Source organism: Pleurodeles waltl, chromosome 2_2 (assembly GCF_031143425.1).
Source record: "Pleurodeles waltl isolate 20211129_DDA chromosome 2_2, aPleWal1.hap1.20221129, whole genome shotgun sequence".
Lineage (NCBI taxonomy): Eukaryota > Metazoa > Chordata > Amphibia > Caudata > Salamandridae > Pleurodeles > Pleurodeles waltl.
The window spans coordinates 875,876,721-875,904,574 of NC_090439.1; the positions used below are offsets into that span (position 1 = coordinate 875,876,721).

At 46.0% G+C, this 27,854-nt stretch overlaps 1 protein-coding gene across 2 annotated transcripts in view; it reads right to left on the bottom strand.

Moving 5' to 3' along the window:
• Nucleotides 1–3,857: 3,857 nt before the first annotated feature.
• RGS22 (regulator of G protein signaling 22) overlaps nt 3,858–27,854 on the bottom strand; it is a 742,354-nt gene continuing 718,357 nt past the window's right edge. Inside the window, exon 28 of one of the 2 annotated variants that reach the window (XM_069220550.1) lies at nt 3,858–5,824. The gene's annotated coding sequence lies outside the window, so the exon portion shown is untranslated. The remainder of the gene's footprint in view (nt 5,825–27,854) is intronic. The other variant, XM_069220549.1, reaches the window with a different exon arrangement.

The window sequence follows — 27,854 nt, forward strand, 5'->3', positions numbered from 1 at the left end:
TGCCAAAGAAGAAAAGCTTTGTTTTTATTTTTACTTTATTCTACTATCAGATATGCACTTATCTGAAGGATACCGAATGAACTATTAACAGTAATATAGGTACATTTACAGCAGTGTTATCCCAAACACTTTCATACAGCTGTACAGCTGGTACCTAATCAACACTTGGGGAGTTATAAGATCTTTGGATGGATGAAATCTAGATTTCTTTTAGCTTTTCGTCAAATGCTCTCACCCGAGCATCTTTTTAACATGCAGGCCAGCAAATTATATGCCACTCCTGAGAAGCAGTGAATTGAACAGTAAAAATTATGGATTCTTGGCTGAACCTTATTCGATACGTTGGACTCCACTTTTCAAGACATTTTTCATCCCTACCCACTCTCCACATTTCCAGCTGTCATGCTTCCTTGCATACCAAGTGATATACTTGTGATAAACAGTGAAGACGGTTACTTCTGGTGCATTATCCTGAACCATGAAAAGGAAGTGTGCAATATTGTGAGGACTCTGGTCCAAATACTGCCTCTGTTGAAGGCTTCTGTTTGCTTGGCCATGTATAATTCAAATGAAAGTCTCTGGAAGATAATCACAAAATGTTTGCAGTAAACCTGTGTTACCCTTTTCATCCTTAGTGTGGGCTCCCTTAACTTTTTGCCTGTTTCCCAGGTTGTTGATGTGTGCTGGACTCTGTTTTTACTGTTTTTGTTACTCTGGGCACTGTACCACTGCTAACCAGTGCTGAAGTGCAAGTGCTCCTATACAAAATGTGTACGTAATTGGCTTATCCATGATTGGCATATTTGATTTACTAGTAAGTCCCTAGTAAAGTGCACTAGAGGTGCCCAGGGCCTCTAAACCAAATGCTACTAGTGGGCCTGCTGCACTGGTTGTGCCACCCACATAAGTAGCTCTGTAATCATGTCTCAGACCTGCCACTGCAGTGTCTGTGTGTGCAGTTTTAACTATAAATTCGACTTGGCACTTGCCAGGCCTAAACCTTCCCTTTTCTTACATGTAAGGCACCCCTAAGGTAGGCCCTAGGTAGCCCCAAGGGCAGGGTGCAGTGTATGGTTAAGGTAGGACATATAGGCCCTCATCCTGACCTTGGCGGGCGGCGGAGGCCGCCCGCCAAAGTCCCGCCGTCAGGTTACCGTTCCGCGGTCGAAAGACCGCGGCGGTAATTCTGACATTCCCGCTGGGCTGGCGGGCGGCCGCCTTCAGGCCGCCCGCCAGCCCAGCGGGAAAGAGGCTTCCACGATGAAGCCGGCTCGGAATCGAGCCGGCGGAGTGGAAGCTGTGCGACGGGTGCAGTTGCACCCGTCGCGTATTTCACTGTCTGCGCAGCAGACAGTGAAATACATTTAGGGGCCCTCTTACGGGGGCCCCTGCAGTGCCCATGCCAGTGGCATGGGCACTGCAGGGGCCCCGCGACCCCCCCTACCGCCATCCGGTTCCCGGCGGGCGGACCGCCGGGAACTGGATGGCGGTAGGGGGGGTCGGAATCCCCTCGGCGGCGCAGCAAGCTGCGCCGCCTTGGAGGATTCCAACGGGCAGCGGAAAACCGGCGGGAGACCGCCGGTTTTCCTGCACTGACCGCGGCCAAAGCGCCGCGGTCAGAATGCCCTGCGGGGCACCGCCGGTCTGTCGGCGGTGCTCCCGCCGACCCTGGCCCCGGCGGTCTAAGACCGCCGGGGTTAGAATCACCCCCATAGTAATGTGTTTTATATGTCCTGACAGTGAAATACTGCTAAATTCGTTTTTCACTGTTGCAAGGCCTGTCCCTCTCATAGGTTAACATGGGGGCTACCTTTAAAGCTGATTAAAGTGTAGATTTCCTTTGGAAGCTGATGGACATGTGGAGTTTGAAGTCTCTGAGCTCACAATTTAAAAATACATCTTTTAGTAAACTGGATTTTAAGATTTTGTGTTTGAAAATGCCACTTTTAGAAAGTGAGCATTTTCTTGCTTATACCATTTCTGTGACTCTGCCTGTTTGTGGATTCCCTGTCTGGGTCAGTTTGACAGTTGGGCTGGTTGCATCTCTGACTAGACAGTGACCCAAAGGGAACTGGGGTGTAGCCTGCATTTCCTGAAGAGCCATCTGTGCTAGGGGGGAGGGGGAGTGGTCACTCACACCTGAAAGGGCTGTGCCTGCCCTCACACAATGCAGTCTCCAACCCCCTGGTGAGTGTCTGGAGCCTGGCCTGGGCAGGGCAGGATTTCACAATCAAAAGAGACTTTGCTTTGAAGTAGGCCTACTTCAAAGGAGAAAATGGGTATAAGAAGGGCACCCAAAACCACAGACTTTTGAACACTTCTGGAAACCAAGAGGAACCTCTGCCTGGAGAAGAGCTGAAGAGCTGAGGAAGGAGAGCTGCCCTGCCTGTGACTGTGCTTTGTGGAGCTATCGTGCAGTTGCTGCTTCTGCCAGAGTAAGAGGGCAAAGACTGGACTTTGTGTTGCCTTCCTTCTTGTGAAGATCTCTGAAGGGCTTGATTTAGAGATTGCCTCCTGTTGTTTGAAGTCTCAGGGACAGCAAAGACTTTTCTCTGCCAGCACCTGGAGTCTCTGGAGAGACTCCTACTCTGCCAAGTGGTGCACATCCAGTTCCTGGGACCCTGAAAGGAGAAGCTGGCAGCCCAAGAGTGAGAAATCCACGCACCGACTGCCGTGCTGGGAAAAGATTGTCGCAACTCCGATCTGTTGCTGAAAAATCGCCGCGCCGCCAGCTTCGCAGCTGAAAATCAACGCTCGCCTGCAACGCGACCAGAAGATCGATGCCTGCGGCTGGAGAAACGACACGCAGCATTGCTGACGAAGGCTGGTGTGATCGCAACCCGTGCTGCGTGGTTTTCTGATCACTGTGCGGCTGGATTTACGACGCCAACACCGGTGGGCATGTAAAAACGAAGCAAGGTCTGCCCGGACCCGAGAATGCTGGCCGGATTGACGCAACGACACACGCTGACCCGACGAAAGGAGAAACGACGCAAGGTCTTGCTCATGAGTGAAATTGACGCACTGCAAGCCCTTTTTGATGCACACTAGCCTGAGCAGGGTTATTTTTGACGCGCCCAACGTACATTTTCACGATAACAGCGTTAGCATTCTGTTTAAAATTACACCAAGACTCTTTTTGCATTTTTAGTGATAACTAGACTTGTGTATTGTGGACTTTTTTTGTTTTGGTCTTGTTTTGTTTAGATAAATATTTTCTATTTTTTTAAACCTGTGTTGTGTCATTTTGTAGTGTGTTCATTAAGTTACTGTGTGTGTTGGTACAAATACTTTACACCTAGCAATCTGAAGTTAAGCCTACTGCTCGTGCCAAGCTACCAAGGGGGAGAGCGGGGGTTAGCTGAGGGTGATTCTCTTTTACCCTGACTAGAGTGAGGGTCCTTGCTGGGACAGGGAGTAACCTGACTGCCAACCAAAGACCCCATTTCTAACAACATGTAAATAATGTAAACATCAATAATCGAGCACTGCAACCAGAAAAGCAAAGAGAATGATCACTGATGGGAGGGTGGCTGATATTGGTGAATTAGAGGAAGAAACCTAGCAGTATGCCAGGGAAAGCAGCAGCTTTTATATAAATTAAAGAACAATCTCTCTGAATAATCATTTATCAATCGGAAAGATATTTTTTGATTAAAAGAACATGTCTGGTTGACTACTGTATTTCAATAAATCATTTGTAAGCTTAAGGAGATGCAAAATAGAGTTCTCCACTTAGAGTGGACTTCATTACCATAAAACATGGACGTCTTTCCACAATATGTAATCTGTTAAAATCAAAAGACTTTCGTCTACACTTCATGCTTTCCATGGAATAGAAATACCATCATACGGCTGCTTTGCATATGTTGAATTTTATTGCAAAGACAGTGATTGCACATTTCTGTAAACAAACATGGTTGTATAATTTCCCAGGCTTCGTTGCCTTAGCACTCGTCATTGATAAAACCGTAATGTAAACTGATTATAATTTGTGGACTGCCCAGTTGAGCATAATCATATATCCAGTAGTACTAAAACCCATTGAGCAAGTACATTATATTTTTCTAAGATCATTGTTTCTTTTTATGTATAACTACTGAAGCCATCCCTGAACAATGTTCATAAGTTAAATAAATGATGTGATCATGCTGTTGTCCTATGGAGCCCATATAAAAATGGCATTATGACACCATAATTGTATTTTAAAACTGGTGGCAATTATTTTTACCTTTAATACTAATACTAATACTTGAATCGTTTTTGCAGAAATTAAATTTAGCCCTCGTTCTTTTATTAGCAACAACCATACTTTGTTTTTTCTCACTCAGTAAAACATGTAACAATGTAGTTTTTAATCGATGGTCTATGAGCATCATTCAAGGCTGTAAACCCCTCCTCCCCATTCAAGAGCTGTGACTTTCCACGTCAAAGACAATTAACCAATACCTAATATCTAATGTAAATCAACGTGTATTGTTAGACTGGTTTTCAGCTGGGTTAATCACCTGGCAAGTCTGCCAAATAATTTAAAATGCTGATAAACTCCACTTTCTTTATTGTGTAGCATGTTTGTGTCTCCATTGTGATGATACTTCTGTACACTGTAAAGATTTGAAAAGACTTGATAATAACATCTAGTAAGCAGAGAACATGGTGTCCTGAAAGTTAGCTGATGGAAAATGAAATCCTCTAGTAGGAAGAGATAGATTACCTTTCACACTTTAGAAAGCAATTTGGAGGAGGAGGTTATACAATTCCATGTCTGGAAGTGTAAAATCCATTCCAGATTTTTGGGGAATGTATATATTCATGTGAACACTCATGGGATTAACATTTTCTGCGTGAATTACTTCTGTGAAAAAACAATAAATCATAATGCAAGACACCAGAAAACGTCTGAATACAAAAAATGGAGACTCATCCAATTTGCTAAAGACCTAATTTGAGCACAAAAGTGGAAGGAGGGAGCTTTGGAAATGTTCAAAGAAACAAAATGGCCGTAGACTTGTTTAACAATACTCCTGAAGCTCCAGAATTGCGATTAAACACACTGCAGTCTTTTGAACTCCCAAGTTCCTCGATCCTTTTAAATGTGTTTTTCTGGCCATGAAAACGTCCCAAAAGGACTGAACAGATGTAAGCTCAGTCACTGAACTCTAGTTAGTGCTCAAGGGGGAATCAAAGGCTGGTGGGAAAGAGGCTTTCTCGCAGTGTGCTTATGAGATTGTCTGCAATATAGGTTAGATGCTTCCTGTAAAAGAACATACCAGGGAGCACACTGGGGCATTGTAAACACAGACAAACGGATCAGCGACAGCAGAAAGGTAAACTTGAAAAACACTGATTCCCGAAGGTGGGCACTACCTGGACGCCCCCACTGGAGCTAAGAGCATGTCAGTAAAATTACAAGAATCTACATTTTTGTTATGATTTACATTTTCCTCCCATAAGGAACTGTCATAAATGCTTCAGCGTGTTAAACAAGGACCACTGTATGGCACCTAGTGTCCAAACCCTGCTAACTGTAGTAGGATTTCAACAGTAAGTCATGTCCACCTTAGCTTTAAAATCCTGTAAGCAGGTGATAAACGCTCATGCAAGACGTCTACTGCATGGTCTTCAAAGAAGCAGAGCTTTCTAACCCAAAGTAGGCGACCATTGATAGTTGCTGTTTTTCTCTTAATATTGTATGGCGCTGTATCCACAGAGTACATATTATTAAGTGCAAACAGAACAATGCTTTATTCTACTGCAGGCTTGCTTCTGGCCACCAGGGTGCTTCCATGATGTCTTGTGTTTTTTTGTCAGGTGGAAATGCCTCCTAAATAAGAAAAAAAATGAAATGTAGATGAAATCGGTTCCAACTTTAAAAAGATGAACGTGCATTCAACAGTTTTCAAAGATCCTGTTATGAATGAATGGACAAACACACCAATTAATGAAATGCTTTTATTACATGCCTTTACCAACTAAATTGCTTCAAATCAGTCACTTTCAGAACGCTTACTAGGAGTGAAGAAGCCATCTTCCAGTTTTAGGAGCTGCATGAGGGTAAGGGACTATGGGCCATATGTACGAACACATTTTCCCATAGACACAGAATGGGTCAAACCCTTTGCTACATCTGGCCTTATGCAGTTGCCAGAAGTGTCAGCCTGCGAAATTAACTGCGGAGGCTTTGAATGCTAACTTGCTGGAGTGGAAACTAACTGAAGTAAGTTTTCTGAACTCTATTTTATGAATATTCAGGTGAAAAAAGTGGATTATGTGATTTAACGAATTGGAAACTGCAGAGCGACTCCACACCACACTCAAAACAAAATGGAACAAACTCTCAGAGGTCTTCACACTGTGGGGCACGCTCCCCTGGGGGGCGGTGAATGCATTCCCAAGGGGGTGCAAATGGCTCAACAAGTACTTGTAAATGAAGCGTGACTTGGTAAGTGTCCAGCCTGTCCTTTACATGCAGTCCTTGAAGTGGTTAAAAAAACATAATTGCGGAATCTTGTAATGTAAAAGAATGTATTGCTATCTGATTAGCTAAACTTGTATTTATATTTCCTTTAAGATTTCTGTATTATTTTATATACTGGTAACGGAAAGAGGAAAAAAACAAAAAAACAAGACACAGGATATTCCTTTTAGCAACTTGGTGGCAGGGTCAAATACGTGGCTAAAAAGAACAAAATATTCTTCAAGTGCTTTGTTTTTCACTTTTAGTTAATTGCATATAAAATAATGCAGAAAGCTTAAACGAAAAATAAATGCAAGTTAAGCTAATCGAATAGAAATACATTATTTGCGTATTGCGACAGTATAAGGTAGACTTCTGCTAAATTATTTGGGGTTTTAAGATAAAACAGGTGCTTTCACCACATATTTTAGTAATAGGTAACCTAGTGCAAACATTTGTCAAAAACACACTTTTTAGAACTCAGTTTATAACACCCTGACATTATGTATCAATAAGAATAACTCATTGTCCCCATGAAGCCTCAGCCACCAAACTGTCACTTTTGTGAGGCTCCAGTGACACAAACTACACAGCCATACACAAGGCCATGTGAAGCCGCCCTGTGAAGCTTTTGATGGCCTTGTAGATATGGCGTGAGACAACGGATACCAAGTAGCTGCATTGCTTCACACACATTCCCAGATTTTACGAGAAATCATAAATCTGGGAATGAGTCAAAACCCTACACCTCCCTAGGGGTGGAGTAAGGGAGGTGGGAGGTGCAACAGGGATAATGCAGCACACATACAAGGAGCAAATCACCTTCACTGATTGTTTTGTGCAGGAAGGGGTACCTTCCATTGTGCAAGGGTCCCTGCGTTGGTGCATGGCAGCCATTTGTGTGCCAACGGAGGGGGAGAGGACAGAAATGCGCTGTATCTTGTAGATCCGACACATGTCTGCCCTTTCCAGGAGGTGCGGGGCATGCAGCAAGGCACTTGCTGCGCTGCCCTGCGCCATGGGGCCTGTAAATATGCTCCTTGGTGATTAACTAATTATACACATTTACATTCTTTCAGGTAGCAGGCACTCTAGTGAGAATGCCTTTTTCCTCCTTAGCTCTGTGCCCCTCCTGAGCTTCACAGCACAGAAAAACTTCTCATCACTCTATCCCCGCCCTCCCTTTACTTTTATGCAGAGGGACTTGAAGGGCCACAGTGACTGCTCTGTGTTAGTTATGTTTTTTAAAGAAAAGTATGACAACTGCTTTTGAAAAATTAAAAAAGCAGCAGAGCACCTAGTTGACAAGACTTTGCCATCAGGAGAAGATAAGCAGCAGTCTCCGTGACCAGTATCATGTTTACCATTTCATCTCGACATGCCAACAAGTCTTGCAGACTTGGTAAATAAAATAATATAAAAGATCCTAGAGTGGAAATCATCCACTCTTCTGCTATCTGGAATGGGCAGAAGTCAGGGATCACTGTGAAAGCTCTGACCTGTGAAGTGAAGGAGACCTACCTGCCTGTGTGAGAAGATGGACAGCAGCTGCCAGGAAAAGTCACTGACCTACAGCTAACTGAAAAAACCTGGGGAGGACAGCGTGATGAACCACAGCTGCCTAGCAGCCACAAGGTTACCCCCGCCAGCTGCACTGTGACAAAAGTGAGCATGACAAGCTCTGTGTCCCAGAGGGGCCCTGACATTGCCAGACAGTGACAAGGCCAAGCCTGGGCAAATGTAATCCTCTCTGTGTCAGTTGGGTGCCTGTATCTACCTCCTATGTTTGATTAAATCTTGTCTTCGACTCCTGTCCTGAGGTCTCCTGCCACCGGCAGAAGGGCACTTTGATTCCTAATCTGCTGCAATCATCATTCTAGCCCATGTAGTTCTGAAGATATCATAGTCTGAATCCTCAGTCTGTATCCAAAGTTGTGTCCTGTCGCCAACAGTTCACTGGACCATCTGGTGACTATTGTGGGTGCTGCTGGGCTTGTGGATGTCATCCCCACCAGAAAATGTATACAGCAACACTACTATTCTATCCCACTTACCATCACATGACACTCAGGATGGACTGGTACTATGGCCAGCCACAGACCCCAATATTTAGCCAAATGGTTACCAGACTCCAATGGGTTGTGTTGCCAGCACCAGCCACTGGTGACAAGAAAGTGAGTCACTATCACTGGACACAAAAAAGAAGCCTCACAGGCATTGTTCTACATAGCAGGACTTGCGTGGGGAGGCTGAGTTAGCAGTTCTTGGGACTTAGTAGGCGGTGTATAGGCTACACTCCAAAGTGTATACCAAAACCTACATGAAAATTAAACCACAGCTCTTGTAAACGCTTACCTGTACCTCTGGCTCCTTTGAGGATACTCTATTTCAGTAAATCTGAAGATGCTGCAAATCTTCTCCACAGTCTAAAATAGACCACAGGCCTCAATAGTCTTATTATTTGTAGCACTTAGTGTTTAGAAGCTTAAAAACGATTTGGTATGAGATCGCTGGCCCAACAGGCACTTATGATGTTCATTTTCTATCCTAATTTTATGTTTACATTAGAATTCTTATGTGCAATTAAAATACTTCTCTTTTCAAAGGAAAGACCTGGATGGACAATGACCTTATTAACCGCTAATCACAGTTACACTGTGTTTTGAGTGTCTAAATGTGTACCACCTTCTTGAGTAATTCTTGGCTGCTAAACCTCGCTACCCAAAGTGCACTCTGTTCTTGCCGCTCCTAGTCAATCTCAGCTTCAATCAACCAACTACCCTATCACTATACTTTCGGTTCCAAGGAAAAGAGAACTATGTGAGGATTACCATATGTAATTTAAACATTGCAGGTCGTTTATGTGATCTTATTTACAAATAGAAATACACCCAAGCTGTGCCCTAATGTGGTGGTTGCAAAAGAGGACCTTAGAAACTCTCAACGGATGCAAAGTCACTCCCACTCAAAAAGTGAATGGCTTTATAATGTGATTTATCGAATGAAAATCCTCTGATTAAAGGAAACCTGAAATAACACGATAGTTGTAGCTGAAGAGCATCCAACACTTGATAATACAAACAAGAACTCTACAGCGGCTGTAGATACAGCCCATGTGATTGGTGACTGAACCCTGTATTTCAGTCAGTAAATCAACAGTCACTATCTTGGATACCTTCACAATAAGCAGCTAAAACTATGTGGATAGCGTAGGTCTTAATTCTCTTCTTGCTATTAAAATTTTTGCTTCATTTGCAAAATCATGTCCAACGCTATACATTAAACAGCAGAGTCTACCAACCCCATCACTGGCAATACCACCTCTTCATCTAGATGAAAAGCTAAGGACTCGTTGGAAACCAATGTGATCCTGGCCTGAGGATGAAGGCATGCAGGAAGAGCTTTAAGTAAGGAAATATGCGATGCAAAAAGCTAACCGATTTGTGTTTTGAAATAACCTTCCTTAAGAAGTAAAATATAGGCATGGGATGATCAAATAAAGATTCCAGTGGTTCAAATAACTGGGCTTCGAGTTGTTTAAGAATCAGCGATAGGTCATATGGTGGCAAAATCTCTTCTGAGGTAGACTGAGTAAGACAAAACATTTTAGCAGAGGTGCACCAGTGGTTCCACCCCTGCACCCAACCTCAAGGTTCTCGGAATGCTCACGCGGACACCCATAGGCCATCCTGGGAGAGCGCGCTCGTCGCCTTTGAAAACCTTCCAGTATTAAGTCAAGATTCCTGAGGCGGGCTGCAGTGCACCAGGCACATCCCTTTACCAGAGCACCTTGACTGAAAGTAAACTCAATCTAGAGTGCAACTTTGTGCTGCTTCTACTTTGGTTGTGTGTCTAAATATCGACCTTGGAAATATTGGCTCACTCAAACAGACTCCAAAATATTGACTACGGCTACATCAAAGTATATACAGGGAAGTGTAGATTTCCTATTCTAACTCCACATCTATACGCATTGACTATACAGCGCGTGTGGATAATGTGAAATCAGTATTTGCCCTGGTTTATATTTCAAACTCAATAGTTTGGTACCACACCCTGTGGGACTTGTCAAATGTTCTAGTTCTAGTCATTCAATCAACATAATGAGAGAAATGCCCCAACCAGCCTCGTGCTCATTATGCTACCTAATTCGAGAAGGGAACAGCCCTAATATTCAAAGAAGCGGGGAGGTTCTGTGCCATAGTTCTCAGAAATGTGAAACAAGCTCATGAGACCGGAAGGACACATTAAAACACATTTCCCCAGGCTTTGTCGAGTTTCACATCCACCCTAGGATGAGAACGATGGGGGTGAAATGTAAGGCGCAAGTCTTACAGCTACAGCGTCCACTGAAAGCATTTGCACCAGGCCAGTCCCGCCTTAGAATCTCATGCAGAATCATTCTTAAAGTCTAGCTCTGCATTGTGGCAAACAGTTTGGTTACTGGTGTTTCCGATCATCTGCCTATTTCTAGGAAAACCGTCTTGGAAAACCAGAAGCCCTAGGATGGATTAAACACTTGCCTGTCAGTCACTCTGCTTTGTAATCCCTGTACTTGAACCACTGACAGTGAGATCAGACTGGCCTCTATCCACTGACTTACCTCCACCATTAACCTGGCCAATAGAAGGGCTAGTAAAAACCCTTTGTGACTATTTCTTAAAATTGCCTCCACAACAGTAGCCCCAAATAACTGCTCCATGCTCCTTCCAGTTCAACGTCATTCTTGAGAAATATTCCTCCAACAGGCTTGTACTGTGCTGGGTGATACTATCACTTCCCAATCCTTTTTTAATTTTCTTTGCATTTTTATAGAGCGACCTTCTACAAAGAAAGTTGTCGGCATGCTTAACAATAAGCAACTAGTGGGATGAATGCTCCAAGAAGCCAACAAAACAGCACCTATAACCTGTGAGTGAGATGATGAGTAGAGAGTCATTCTCAATGTCTTCCCTGTATATTACAGTGTCATTATCAGTGAATCAGTAAATTGGTTAACAATGAATTTATCAATGGTTTTACACCCAGCCATGGGAGGTTGGGTGCAGGCCTGTAGTTTGTCAGTTGTGTTGGAACGACATGAGATTTCCTTAAATGGGTGTTATTATACCTGTCCTATGGTATGCCTTTTTTTAAAAAAAATAATAGCTAATTAGTTTACATTAGATTTTGCTGAATAGTTATATTTCTTTTCCTATTACTGCGAATAGGATTGTGCCATCACGATGGAAAGTAGGCTTTTGATTGGTTACATACTGTGCAGGCAGCATCTGGCATACAATGGCCTACCAGGCACAAGCCCCATGGGAAGATGAGCACCTAAGTCGGTAGCATTCCCTGCTGCTCAGGATAACACCTTGAATACGGCATCCTTGCCTCAAACTGAAAACAAGGTAATGATCTGTGCTGGATGGATGGCGCATCATCAGACCAAACACATGGAACCAATGGATCAGCCGCAGGGCAGTGTGCCGATCTCAAGGTGCACCGATTCACTTACAAGATATACACATCCACTCGAGGAACGGGCAGCTCCAGACCCCTGTTGTCCCTTTCAACACCTTCGGGGATTCTAGGTGCAGCGGACATCCCTTCTGTAGATTGTTTAATCAGAGCCCCCATTGTAGATCCAACCTCATGTGAGATGACTCTTGTACACAATCCTTACAAGATTCCCACCAGCTGGTACACTACTCCAAAAGACAGTTCATCCAAGGTTTCATGTGTGCTCGAATTCATTGCAACAAGAATAGTGTTGTCACCATGAACCTTTGCTTTTGGAATGATGGGCAGTGTGTGAGCCAGACTTCTATATTAGAATGAACGTGTATCCCCTCCACATGCATAGGCTCCATTGTTTATCATCTTCATGAGCACGTGGCACTGTCTTGCTGCAGACAAGCTACAGCACAAACTTAAATGTGTCACCTTATGCAGTGAGTCAGAGGTATTTCTGCTAAAGGGGGAAATTATATATAGCGATAGGCATAATGTATGTTTCGTAACATTCGCTGATCCCTGGGTTGCATCAACGACAGTTTCACCTGTAATGTCGCTATGTGGAACCAAGTACCTTGCACTCACTTGTTATGCGCTCAAGGTCCAGAACTAATCAAAATTTGCCAAACACTTGTTCCACTATGAGCATCATAAAGACGATCCTGCATGCTCTATTGTGGAACCTCAGTCACTTATCTTGTCCTTAAGAGCTCTCAATACACTCCTTCAAAGCCATCTTCATACTCGTGTATCTCGGAGTGCAGTCTCCGAAAGAGATGATGGGAGATGCCCACTCCAAAAATTGAGTACCCTTGTTAATTGACAACAACCATGCATCTTTTATCAATCGTCTCCAGGTTGCTAAAAAGCAGACATTATTTTTCCCATCGGAAGAGTATCCATACACATTTGCACCCATTTCGGCAGAATCGGAACTGATGTGGTTTCTTTCCCGAGACTTACTGCTGGGTGCTTGAAATCATGTGTTTTGGTACTTGATGTCAGGCTGACTTGCGGTAATGTATGACTCGACGTCTTCCTTAATATCCTGTAAAACTGTGACTTGTAGGCATTGTGTGCTGCTGAGCTGGAGTATGACTGGGGCTGAAAGGCTGTAGCGCATCCTTTAATGTGAGCTACTGACTTCAGCCTTTCATCACGCGTTGGGCCAAACTGCTGCTGCCATTAGAACCATAAATGCAACTTACCACTATATTGTTGCAAAAATATCAGCATATGGACAGGTAGATATATATATATATATATATAGATAGATATATATATATATATATATATATCTATATATGTATATATATCGATAGATAGATAGATAGATAGATAGATAGATAGATAGATAGATAGATAGATAGATAGATATTCATCACTCGTTTGCTGAACAAAGAAAGGACCCGGCACTCCAAAGCTCTGCACAAATATTTTTAATCTCAGATGGAGACAGAAAAGCGTCAACCCGTTTCGGCTTTCACAACTTGTTCCTTATTCCTTACAATTCTTTTGAAGGAGGTCTGCTTTCCAATCTCACACCCAAACAGTGCACCTCACCCCTGGGACCACACCACCAGGTAATGCTGCCGATAATGTAGTGTTGAATGCAATACCCCCAAAAGTGCTGCTTGATTTCCAAGGCACATAACGCATTAGAGATTGCTCTAATATTTTTGCTCCTTGCTGGCTGTGTGGAGCAATTTGAAATAATGCAGAATACACTTCTGTTCTCTTTCAGTCGCTGGAACTAGCGTATGATTTTTTCAGGGTTGACCAATTTCCCTATCTACTGGTTCTGACTGAGTTACACTGGCTGTCAGTGAGATGTTCCTACTAGGTTAGATAACTTTACACTACTGTATCTGCTAAAACGTTCTCCACAAGTTTGTCAGAATGAAGTTTGCCATAATTCTTGGCAGAATTGTTTTGGATGCTTTAAAAAGTACAGTGCTATTGCAAATCGGAGGCCTTTCAGAGACAGGACCTGACACTGGAGGTTCTGGGACGTTACCAGCAGACAGCCACCGAGGCCCAAAAATCACTGCAATCCGCGGATGCTCTGCAGCGAGCAGACAAGTATTAATCGTTGGACGGTGATTACGAACTGCGAACCTTGACTTTAGCATTCTGCACGTCCGCAGGCATCTAGCCCGCACGTGGAGTGTTCCTGGTTATCACTGGCTGGTGGCCGCCCAGGCTGCTCTGCCCGCACCCCGCAGTCAGTTCTCAACAAGGACGCCGAGGGCTCCATAAAGTGTGTACTCATGCCCGCAGCCTGCTGAGAGGAGGGGCGCCTCCACGGTAAGCTGTTAGTGCTTGTTGGATGGATGCTGTGGTATCTGCACGTGCCTCGACCGCAGAGATGATGAACACTGGGACTTTCACGCCCCTCTGAGAGACTTCCAAATGGACCGTTATATGGCTTCTCTAATGTTTGGTTTTTACTGTGGGGTGTTTGGCGAGAGGCTTAGTTGGCACTTGACCTGGGGGAATGATGATTTTGCAGAGTTATGATTGTTTCTGTGAAGCCTTTGTATACAGATCTGTGTGGGTGGAGGGAGGGAGAGAAAGCAACAGTACTTGTATGTACACTTCCGGGCTGGGAGGGTGGGGACAGCCTTGGGCACTGCCCAACAAGTGGCGCATAGCCATCATGGGTGCACATACTCATAGCAATACCCCGGATTACAATGTAGTGACCTGCAATGTGCGAGGCATGGCAACCCCTACTAAACGCTATTGAAGCCAAGCATATCTCAAGCGTCACCACAAACACATTGTCATACTACAGAAGACCCAATTTACGGGCCCAGAACTGCAGAATATTTGGGAGAAATACTGAAAGGTATATGCATGTGCCGTGGGGTGTTGGTAGCCCTGGCGGTCCTATATGTAGTGGTTCGGCATAGTGAAGACGGTGGAGGTAGCTTTGTGGATCTACAGGGACACCTGGATGGCTCGCCCCTGACACCTGTAGTGATATATGCCCCCGGTTCCAATAAATCAGAATCTATTGCTTACTCCTGCCCTCTTCCGGGATGCAGCGGCACCATGCATTTGAGGTGGGGACTTTAACTGTGTACCAGACGTAGACTGGGACTGCTCTGTCCCCCCTCTGCAGGGTGCAGCAGGTGTCAAAAGGTGCAACACTTCTGGGCCTGATTGACGCAAAGACACCTCTATGACCTATGGTGACTTGGTCACCGAACAGACTGGGAGTACTCCTACTACTCCCAGTACATAATCTCCATACCAGGATTGATCTGATCCTTGAGATGGATCAATTGAGTCAGCTGATCCACAGGTCAGAATACTTGGCCCATACTCTTTCGGGTCATTGCCCACTGCAAATAGTGCTGCAGTGGTGACGACTATGGCCACGGATTCCTACCTGGCGCTTTCAGTCGGAAGCGCTATTAGACTCCCCTTTCCGCAAAGGCCAATCTGCCTGCATCACGCAGTACTTTGACCTCAATTGGAAATCCAACCCTCTGCGTGCATCGGAGTAGGATGCATACAAGGAGCGCGGGGTTATTGTCTGGAGGCTCCTTGGGAATCTGACAGGTACTATACAATGAACTAACATCGATAGAGGGGAACTGCCCCCCACCCCCTGGAAAGGGCGGTAGCTGCTCGGTAAGCGGGTGTTGAGAGACACAAGCTTTTCTGCAAGCAATAAGAGGCCAAGACATGTTTGAGTAAGCACGATTATAGGCAACGGTTGGCTATGCTACATGCAGAGGGCGACCTCTCGGGTAGGCATCTGGCATGACGAGCCAGGGCAGATCACCAGCACCCAGTGCACCCCGGTTAAAAGCCATCAGATTTGATGATGGGTCCATAGCCTCCACAAAGAAATTAAAAGCACATTCAGGGATTACTACTGCACACTCTACGGCATCGTCAAAGTCCAACCCCTGGACAAACGGACAGCTTCTTGGAGGGCCTTCCCCTGCCTCGTTTACCTTCGCTTCAGATGGCCGAATTAGAGGAACCCATTAGCCTAGAGGTGATTAAAGTGGCTTGGAACAAGCCCCCTGGCGTGGACAGTCTTCCCGTTGAATAATATGCCAACCTTTTCTAGAGGTGTTCAATGAAGCTAAATCTCGTGGCCAACTGCCAGATTTGCAATGAGAGGGGCTGATAATAGTCCTCCGTACCCCGGGTAGAGAGTCTCTTGACGTGCGCTTCTATGGCCCACTGCCCCTTCTCAACACAGACTGCAAGGTCCTGGGTAAAATCCTAGCAAACAGGCTACTCCCACAAATAGGTGCATTGATCCATGAGAATCAATCAGGATTTATACTGGGCCACAGTGCTTTTCTCAACATTTGGCGACTCTTGCGGAATATCCACAATACATCCCAGGGGGCATATGACAAGGTGGCAGTATCGCTAGACATACAGACAAAGACTTCAACACCCTCAGCTGGGAGTTCCTTCTAGCTACGATACATGGGATTGGGGCGGGGTTCCTTGGGTGGATTTGCACACTGTAATCGGGCACAACAACTAGAGGAAGAATGTGTCAGATAATATAAGACCCAATCCAAAGGGGCACAAGGCAGGGTTTCCGCTGCCACCACTGCTTTTCATGATTGCCATGGAGCCACTTGCCTGTCGCTTGCGCCTGCAGGCGTGACAATGGGGTATCCGAGAACTAGGCTTCCACCATATTGTATCATTTTATGTGGAGGATGCGCTGGTTTTCCTAAACAATGTCCGAATCACCCTTTGGTGATTGATGCATCTGTTGAATTTGGCACGGTTTCTGGTCTTAAGGTGAACTAGCCTATGTCTTGCTTGTTTCCTCTTGCCACGACTTCTGTGCCTAATCGAACTGCTTCCTCAGAATATGGACTTAAATGGTGCTATGAGAAATTCAAATATCTGGGCATCCAAATATATCATACGGATAGGGCCCTCAAGTAGGGCAATGTCCACCAAGCATTACAATCTATATGCGGATCTCTACCCTTCTGGAGTTCACTGACCTTATCCCCACTAGGCTGTGTGGCACTGGCCAAGATGTTAGTACTCCCCAGATTGCTCTACTTCTTTGCTGCACTTTCAAAAGTGATCCTCAAGCAGTTCTTTTGTGAATTGAATGGCTTTGCTTGGACTTGATGTGGGGAATGGGTCATTGGTGATAGCGCAACAACTGTTACTGGAGGGAGGTCTGGGCATTTTCCATTTTTGAGCTCTGCTACGCTGCAGTTACAGGGGCCCCTTCTCTGCTTCGATGGGACCCCAAGTGCTTAACGAGCCGCAACCAGGGCATGACTGGGTGCGACCAGCATATAGACCTGGCTAACTGATCATACTTGTCCACCGCAGGGGGATCTAGTCTGATGAAGACAGCAGGCATATGCTGGTGTAACTTCATACATGGGTGGTCTCCCACCATACGCTATTCCCAATCAATCAAGCGCAGTTACTGGGCATGCGCATGCTGGCAGAATGCCATGACATGACACCGTAGAGGGTGGCAGGAACAGACAGTTTGGGCTATCTCTTTCACAAAGCGGTTCTCATGTCCTATGCAGAGGTTATGGACACCTATGATATCAGTACCACTTTCTGACTTATCACGCCATGCAACACCTGTTGAGGGCTAACTGGAGGGCTGGAGACAGGGAGCCACCCCACTCGACTATCCTACATGCCTTCCTCACACATGGCGGGCACCGTCAAACTATTTCTATGTTATAAATGGCATTAACCATTGCTGACCTGGGGGATCTAGGGAGGGTGCTGACTCGCTGGAGGGATGTGCTCCCACAACCACTGACAGCTAAGGCCTGGACACATACTCTCCAACAAGTGAAGGAAGTATCTCGGAATCCTAGATTCTGTTTCACGCAATTCAACTACTTACATCATGTGTATCTGTCTCCCAATGTATAAAGCATATGTTCCTGACATCCACTCCTGAATGCACACGTTGCAAACTCGCAGAGGCCAGATTTTATCATATGGTCTGGGACTATTCACCCCATCCCCACCTGGCATGGGTTGAAGTCACATCCATCATGGTGGAGTTGACTGGTATGCACTGCCTCCCACTCATAAATCCTGTCTTCTGGGACTTCGCCCTAAAGCTGAAAAACATTTGCACAGATTCATTGACCTTGCCTTTTGTGTTATTTAAACCGCAAATTGCTATGCAGTGGAAGGACCTGCAGTTCCGGACACTGCTAAATGGTTAAATACATTACTAAAATGGGTGCGGGCAGAAGCTGGTGTACTGTGTACCTCCATGATAGGGGGGGTGGCAATAGCGGAAGGTGGAAATTGGGATACTAACATCATGAACAAAGAAGCCGAAAATGACACTCGCCCACCTTGAAGGGGATACCACACATCATTAAAGGTTTGACATACATGGACCACATATTGAGCTCACAGTTTCCTGGCACTGAGGAGCTCAAGTAAACACCTGTCCTGAGACATGACACAAGGACTCTGGGAACTCTGTTAACACTGCCTGTCCCCTCAAGCACATCTGTAGCGCGGGGTGCCCTCTGACGCCCCCAACTTGGCCACCAGATGAGCTCCCGCCACCTCACAAACTGTTATATTTCACACATAAACTATTGTAAATGATTGACTGTTATTCGTCATGTCCTACGTGTGTTTGAAATATCCTCAATCATAATTCTGTACTACACCTATTTTCATCTGGCTTCACTGTTACTCTTGTTGCTGTGAAATAACAAAGCAGATATGAAAAACACTTTTCAAGCGCATGCCAGAGGAGTGAACACCTACTAAAAGGAAGATACATTATACTACACTGATTCAGTTGACAGGATATACAGCTGTTCACTGTTTTGTCGTGAGAAAAAGGGAGTGTGCAGTGTCTGATGCATTGCCCAGGAGAGTAAGGGGGTTTTGAGACAAGAGGTATCTTTGACCTCACACCCTCGTTATTGGTAAAGAATCAAAACCCAAATAGAAGCATTTCACTCTTCCAAGCAGTGCAATGGTATCCAAGATCCTCAGCACCTGAGGCAAACAACAGATAATCACAAGAAAATTTCACCCTAACAAATGACTACCTAATACCTGGAGAAAAGATCTCATAGTGTGTACCTGGCCTTTTACTTGCATCTGTAATGCTTGAAGTATAAACCTGGTGTTTCAAAACAACGTATTTGTGTGAAGACTCACAAAGTTGTCAGCAAACCTAGCACCAACACTGGAGAGCAGTACCAAGGACAGTGTCTCTGGGACTGGCCTTACAATTAGGCAATGTTAGCTTCTGTGGTAAGGGCAGCTGGGTATGGGGTTAGAAGCGGTCCTGTTTCACACCTCACTAGATACATATCATGGGTGGGTGAAACCTGATCTGACAAGTTCCCGCAGTCACCGCTATGACTGAAATAGCTAGCCCCTCAGGCTCCACTGTGCAAACGCATGGTGAAATACTACAGGCCTTTCACACTTACTATGCCTTCATTTACCAGGCCCCATCAGACGCGTCAGAGGAGCATTCCCATTCATTCTTGATGGATGGTGATCTGCCAATGATCCCCACCACCACTAGGCTTACCATGGATGCCAAGATATCACCCAAAGATGTGGAGCAGGTAATCAGAGACCTAGCCCGAAACAAGCCCCCTAGACTTGATGGCTTGCCACTGGAATACTATAGCACCTTCTCTACACTCTTGGCAACCCGCCTCGCAGAGTTGTACGAAGCGGCACTGCAAATGGGTGAACTCCCTCCCTCTTTCTGTGAGTCCCTCCTAGTCTCCATTCCCAAACCAGAGAGGAATCCTACCCACTTGTCCTCCTTTCGGCCCATAGCCATACTCAGGGGAGACTACAAAATTCTGGGGAAGATACTAGCTGACAGATAGGTTTGTGTCCTTCTGGATCTTATCCATGCTGACAAGAATGGGTTTGTTCCTGGATAAAGCACCTCCCAAAATATCAGTCGCCTCTTTCACATCCAAGATCAAGTCCAGGGAAGGCTTCCTATCGTGGCCTGTCTCATATTAGATCTGGAGAAGGCCTTTGACATGCTGTGATTGCATTATCTCGTCCTCGAGCTCGCTCATCTGGGGGTGGAACTGCACCTCCTTGCCAACACATGATTGCTCTACAACAAACCGACCTTGTGGGTGCACCTGTGCTGCCTCGTCTCTGCCTCTTTCTTGGTGGGACAGGTGACCAGACAGTGAGCCAGCTCTCCCTTTTACTCTTTGGGTTTGTGATGGAGCCCTTGCCCATTTGCCAGTGGGGAAAGGAATTGGGAATGGGGTATACCCCTAGAAGATCGGACCAATGCAGCGTCCCTATATGCGGATGACCTCCTTCTCTACCTGAGGAACGTCACAATGGATCTTTCCTCTGTTTGGAATAGTTTAGCAGCATTTGCAGCAAACGCAGGGCTCTGCGTCAACTGGGAAAGTCAGCCATATACCCGCTGTGTCCCGACCTAGCACCGCACACCATTCACATGGGTGAGACCCCTATCCACTGGCGCGAGAAGGCTGTTCAATACCTCGGAGTTCACCTTTACCATACCCCATCTGACATTTACGAGGGGAACCTGTGCACAGCCCTGGCAGGTATCAGATCACAAATCACTTTTTGGCACACTCTTTCCCTGGCTCCGACAGGTCAGCGAAGATGGTCATCCTGTCCAGCCTTCTTTTTACTACTTTCACAACCTCCCAATTATTCCACTGCAAATCTCCTTTAAAGAACTGGAGTCCCTAATGTGTACTCTCATTGGGGTAATGGGTGATGCCACACGTCCCCCGTAAATTGCAGCTCCGGACAGATATAGGAGGACTTGGCGCCCTGCCCCTCGAGGTGTACTTTTTAGCTGCCCAATTACAATGGCTGTCTTGCTGGATGGCTGAGCAGTGATCAGGGAACCGTGCCGGTATCCATGATCCGTGGCTTTCTCCTCCCAAGGGTTTTGCCCTCCTCCCACTGGCCTTTACAGGTTGCAGTGGTGTGTGAATGCATGGCCCATGTTCACTGCATTGCGCTGGGGACCCTGGCATACTCCCCGCGATGCCTCTAGTTGACCTTCCACCCTTTCCAAACTTTTTACTCTCGTCAGGCCGTGGGGCCCTGGTCAGAACACTTACAGCTTACGTTGGGCGTCCTCTTTGCTGACAGACAATTTCTTTAATTTGACCAGTTGGCTGCAGATTACGGTCTCCCCAGACAATCTCTCCTCCATCGACAACTTAGTACAACATGCCGCACCCTGTGGAACTCAGAGGTGGAAGCTGCCACACATCCAGTAATACAAACCGTACTTACCATGGGAGATGGCCAACACTTATCTCCTAGTTATATAGGGCCATCCGGGTTCTGTCAGTGGCTCCCCTTGTGGCACTCTGTCGGAGGTGGGAGGACGATTTTGGATGGGTACTCCATGACAGGGAGTGGGGACAGGCTCTAGAATTCCCTCAACAAGTTTCCTGCAATTCCAGTTTTTTTATACTCCATAGATCATATCTTACCCCAGCTCAGCTGAATGAAAATGTCACTTACCCAGTGTACAACTGTTCGTGGCATTAGTCGCTGCAGATTCACATGTTGTGCATAGTCCGCCGTCTGGTGTTGGGTCGGAGTGTTACAAGTTGATTTTCTTCGAAGAAGTCTTTTCGAGTCACGAGACCGAGGGACTCCTCCTCCTTTGTTCCATTGCGCATGGGCGTCGACTCCATGTTAGATTGTTTTCCCCGCAGAGGGTGAGGTAGGAGTTGTGTATGTTAGTAATAGTGCCCATGCAATGGATTGAATAAGTATGTACCAAATAAGGTTCAAGTAATATATTTACAAATGTACAAATGTTGAAGATAACTTCCAAACGGCTACAGGCTCCCGGGGAGGCGGGTGGGCACATGTGAATCTGCAGCGACTAATGCCACGAACAGATGTACACTGGGTAAGTGACATTTTCAGTTCGATGGCATGTGTAGCTGCAGATACACATGTTGTGCATAGACTAGTAAGCAGTTATCTCCCCAAAAGCGGTGGCTCAGCCTGTAGGAGTGGAAGTAGTCTGAAATAAAGTTCTTAGTACGGCTTGACCTACCGTGGCTTGTTGTGCGGATAGCACATCTAAACAGTAGTGCTTAGTAAATGTGTGAGGCGTAGACCATGTGGCTGCCTTACATATCTCGTTCATTGGAATGTTTCCTAGGAAGGCCATGGTAGCGCCTTTCTTTCTGGTTGAATGTGCCCTTGGTGTAATGGGCAGCTCTCTCTTTGCTTTGAGGTAGCAGGTTTGGATGCACTTAACTATCCATCTGGCTATACCTTGTTTTGATATTGGGTTTCCTGTATGAGGTTTTTGAAATGCAATAAACAGTTGTTTTGTTTTCCTAATTTCTTTTGTTCTGTCAATGTAGTACATTAATGCTCTTCTGATGTCTAATGTATGTAGTGCCCTTTCAGCTACTGAGTCTGGCTGTGGGAAGAACACTGGTAGTTCTACCGTTTGATTTAAGTGGAACGGTGAAATAACTTTTGGTAAAAATTTAGGATTGGTTCTTAGGACTACCTTATTTTTGTGTATTTGAATAAAAGGTTCTTGTATAGTAAACGCCTGAATTTCACTTACTCTTCTTAAAGATGTGATGGCAATGAGAAATGCAACCTTCCACGTTAAGAATTGCATTTCGCAAGAGTGCATGGGTTCAAAAGGTGGGCCCATGAGTCTTGTTAAGACGATGTTGAGGTTCCATGAAGGAACAGGTGGTGTTCTTGGTGGTATAATTCTTTTTAGGCCTTCCATAAATGCCTTAATGACAGGTATCCTAAATAGTGAAGTTGAATGGGTAATCTGCAGGTATGCAGATATTGCTGCGAGGTGTATTTTTATGGAAGAGAAGGCTAGATTTGATTTCTGTAAATGTAGTAAGTATCCCACTACATCCTTTGGAGATGCATGTAATGGTTGAACTTGCTTATTATGGCAGTAGCAAAGAAATCTTTTCCATTTGCTTGCGTAGCAGTGTCTAGTGGATGGTCTTCTAGCTTGTTTTATGACTTCCATACATTCTTGTGTGAGGTTTAAATGTCCGAATTCTAGGATTTCAGGAGCCAGATTGCTAGATTCAGCGATGCTGGGTTTGGATGCCTGATCTATTGTTTGTGTTGAGTTAACAGATCTGGCCGGTTGGGTAACTTGACATGGGGTACTACTGACAGGTCTAGTAGTGTTGTGTACCAAGGTTGTCTTGCCCATGTTGGTGCTACTAGTATGAGTTTGAGTTTGTTTTGACTCAATTTGTTTACTAGATATGGAAGGAGAGGGAGAGGGGGAAAAGCGTACGCAAATATCCCTGACCAGTTCATCCATAGAGCATTGCCTTGAGACTGCCTGTGTGGGTACCTGGATGCGAAGTTTTGGCATTTTGCGTTCTCTTTTGTTGCAAATAGGTCTATTTGAGGTGTTCCCCAAATCTTGAAGTAAGTGTTTAGAATTTGGGGGTGAATCTCCCATTCGTGGACCTGTTGGTGATCTCGAGAGAGATTGTCTGCTAGTTGATTTTGGATCCCTGGGATAAATTGTGCTATTAGGCGAATGTGGTTGTGAATTGCCCATTGCCATATCTTTTGTGCCAGGAGGCACAGCTGTGTCGAGTGTGTTCCCCCTTGTTTGTTTAGATAATACATTGTTGTCATGTTGTCTGTTTTGACAAGAATGTATTTGTGGGTTATGATGGGTTGAAATGCTTTCAACGCTAGGAATACTGCTAATAATTCAAAGTGATTTATATGCAGCTTTGTTTGATGTACGTCCCATTGTCCTTGGATGGTGTGTTGACTGAGGTGTGCTCCCCACCCTGTCATGGAAGCATCTGTTGTTATCACATATTGTGGCACTGGGTCTTGGAAAGGCCGCCCCTTGTTTAAATTTATACTGTTCCACCATAGAAGCGAGATGTATGTTTGGCGGTCTATCAATACCAGATCTAGAAGGTGACCCTGTGCATGTGACCATTGTGATAGAAGGTGACCCTGTGCATGTGACCATTGTGATGCTAGGCACTGTTGTAAGGGCCTCATGTGCAGTCTTGCGTTTGGGACAATGGCTATGCATGAGGACATCATGCCTAGGAGTTTTAATACCATCTTTGCCTGTATCTTTTGTGTTGGATACATGGCTTGTATAACCTTGTGAAAATGTTGAACCCTTTGTGGACTTGGAGTGGCTATTCCCTTTGTTGTGTTGATTGTTGCTCCTAAGTATTGCCGTGTTTTGCACGGCAGAATGTGAGATTTTGTATAGTTGATGGAGAAACCGAGTTTGTAGAGGGTTTGTATGACATAATCCGTGTGGTGTGAACACTTTGTTAGGGAGTTGGTCTTGATTAGCCAATCGTCTAGGTACGGGAATACGTGTATTTGCTGCCTTCTGATGTGTGCAGCTACTACTGCCAGGCATTTTGTAAATACTCTTGGTGCGGTTGTTATACCGAACGGCAACACTTTGAATTGGTAATGTATTCCTTTGAATACGAACCTTAGGTATTTCCTGTGCGAGGGATGTATCGGTATGTGGAAATACGCGTCCTTTAGATCTAAGGTTGTCATGTAGTCTTGTTGCTTTAGCAGTGGTAACATGTCTTGTAGCGTGACCATGTGAAAGTGGTCTGATTTGATGTAGGTGTTTAGTGTTCTGAGATCTAGGATTGGTCTCAGTGTTTTGTCCTTTTTTGGTATTAGAAAGTACAGTGAGTAAACTCCCGTGTTTTTTTGTGTACATGGTACCAATTCTATTGCGTCCTTTTGCAGTAATGCTTGAACTTCCAGTTCTAGAAGGTCTAGATGTTGTTTGGACATATTCTGTGTTTTTGGTGGGACATCTGGAGGGAGTTGGAGAAATTCTATGCAATAACCATGTCGGATAATTGCTAAGACCCAAGTGTCTGTTGTTATCTCCTCCCAAGATTTGTAAAATTGACTTAGTCTTCCCCCCACTGGTGTTGTGTGAAGGGGTTGAGTGACATGTGAGTCACTGTTTGGTTGGAGGGGTTTTTGGACTTTGAAATTTTCCCCGGTTTCTAGGGAATTGTCCTCCTCTGTACTGGCCCCGAAAGCCTCCCCTTTGGTACTGTCCCTGGTATGTAGACGGTGTTGTTTGTGAGGTACCGGCTTGTGTGGCTTGACCCCGAAACCCCCCTCTGAAGGTTGTTTTGCGGAAGGTGCCGAAAGTGCCTCTGCCCTGCGGGGAATAGAGTGCGCCCATGGCCTTGGCTGTGTCAGTGTCCTTTTTCAATTTCTCAATTGCCGTGTCGACTTCGGGACCAAACAATTGTTGTTCATTGAACGGCATATTGAGCACCGCTTGCTGTATTTCCGGTTTAAAGCCAGATGTGCGCAACCATGCGTGCCTTCTAATGGTTACTGCGGTATTTATTGTTCTTGCAGCTGTGTCCGCTGCGTCCATAGAGGAGCGTATTTGGTTATTGGAGATGTTTTGTCCCTCCTCAACCACTTGTTTTGCCCGTTTTTGAAATTCCTTGGGTAGATGCTCGATGAGATGCTGCATCTTGTCCCAATGGGCTCTATCATATCGCGCTAGGAGCGCCTGAGAGTTGGCGATGCGCCACTGGTTTGCAGCTTGTACTGCGACCCTTTTCCCAGCTGCGTCGAACTTGCGGCTCTCCTTATCCGGAGGTGGTGCCTCGCCTGATGTGTGCGAGTTGGCTCTCTTGCGAGCTGCCCCTACCACGACTGAATCTGGTGGCAGCTGTGAGGTGATAAAAATAGGGTCCGTGGGCGGTGCTTTATATTTCTTCTCCACCCTTGCAGTTATCGCTCTACTCTTGACAGGGTCTTTGAAGATCTGCTTTGCGTGCCTTAGCATTCCTGGAAGCATAGGCAGGCTTTGGTAGGTGCTATGGGTGGAAGAGAGGGTGTTGAAAAGGAAGTCATCCTCGACAGGTTCTGCGTGTAACGACACGTTATGGAACTCTGCTGCCCTAGCTACCACCTGTGCATACGCTGTGCTGTCCTCAGGTGGTGAGGGCTTGGTAGGGTACGACTCAGGACTATTGTCTGATACTGGTGCGTCGTACAGGTCCCAAGCGTCTTGGTCATCTTGGCTCATGGTGGTATGAGCCGGTGAATGTGATGGAGTCTGTGCCGGTGATATATGAGTCACAGGTGGAGGAGAGGGTGGCGGGGTTACCTTTTTAACCACTTTTGTTTGTGGTGTTTGTTCCTGTTGGAACTCGAGTCTCCTTTTTCTCCTGATTGGGGGAAGGGTGCTGATTTTCCCTGTCCCACTTTGTATGAAGATCCGCTTTTGTGTGTGGTCCACGTCAGTGGTCTGCAACTCTTCCTCAAATCTGTGTTTGCGCATTTGAGAGGACAGTGATTGTTCCTCTGAATACGAGCTGGCAGTCGGTTCGGTTGCCGGTTGTTTTGGCACCGAAACTGTGTTTTGGCTTTTTTTCGGCTCCGAGGAGAATTTCCTCTTTTTCGGAGTCGAGCCTTCTCGGCGTCGATCATCCTCGGTGCCGCTGTCTCTGCGTCGAGCAGCTTCGGTTCCGCTGTCTCGGCGTCGATCTTTTTCGGCAGCACTGTCTCGGTCCCGAGATTGCTGCGTGCCTGTGTCTCGACCGGAGTCGGACGATCTCGGCACCGGTTCGGCCTTTTTCGGTGCCGATGGACGGTCACCTACTTTATGGGTTGAGCCATGGCCTGTTGGCAGTGGCGTCCCCTGGGCCTTGTCTGTTTTCTTGTGTGGTGCTTGCTTCGACGTCTTACTCACGGTTTCTTCGACGTCGAATTCTTCCGAGTCCGATTCATGAATGGAGAAGGCTTCCTCTTCTTCTCCATGTTCCTCGAACCCTCGTTGTCCTGTCGGCGTGGACGCCATCTGCAATCTTCTGGCTCGCCGGTCACGGAGCGTTTTTCGGGACCGAAACGCACGACAGGCCTCACACGTCTCTTCCCTGTGCTCGGGCGACAGGCACAGGTTACAGACCAAATGTTGGTCTGTATATGGATATTTATTGTGGCATTTAGGACAGAATCGGAACGGGGTCCGTTCCATCAGTGTCGATCTTACACGCAGTCGGGCCGACCAGGCCCCGACGGGGATCGAAATTACCCCGAAGGGCTACCGGAGCTCTTCACGATTCAGTGTTGATTCTATTCTAACCCGATACCGAACGAAACAATACCGACGTAGTTTTCCGAAGTTTTGACTATCTTTCCGTCCCGAAACCCGGAGCGAAAAGGAACACGTCCGAACCCGATGGCGGAAAAAAAACAATCTAACATGGAGTCGACGCCCATGCGCAATGGAACAAAGGAGGAGGAGTCCCTCGGTCTCGTGACTCGAAAAGACTTCTTCGAAGAAAAACAACTTGTAACACTCCGACCCAACACCAGACGGCGGACTATGCACAACATGTGTATCTGCAGCTACACATGCCATCGAACCTACTATTTCCATGATACAAGAGTGGGATGCCCGCGCAGCCACGCCAGGAAGCAGACCCTACCTACATCTTTGGTCCTACCCCCCTACTATTGGCAGTCAATACATAACACCCAACAAGAGGTCACGGAATTGCAGGCTGGGAGGCTGCAGCCTGGGAGGCCTGCTCCTTAGGCATCTTCAAACGCAGTACTCTACATAAGGTATATGTTCCCTTTGAATGCTAAACACGCGATTACCCTTCAGTGGTGCTCCCCTGTGGCAGCCTGGCGTGGGGCAGTGCGTAATTGGGGCACAGCCGAGAAAGACATCCTCTGCTATGATCAAGTTCATAATCTGCGCAAGCGGCTTATCTCCCCCCAGTGGGCCACCCTCCTCTCCCAATTCCCACAGAGTAGGGAATGATGACCTACCCCCATGATTTACATGCACCACTTCCATGACCCTCCATCCTCT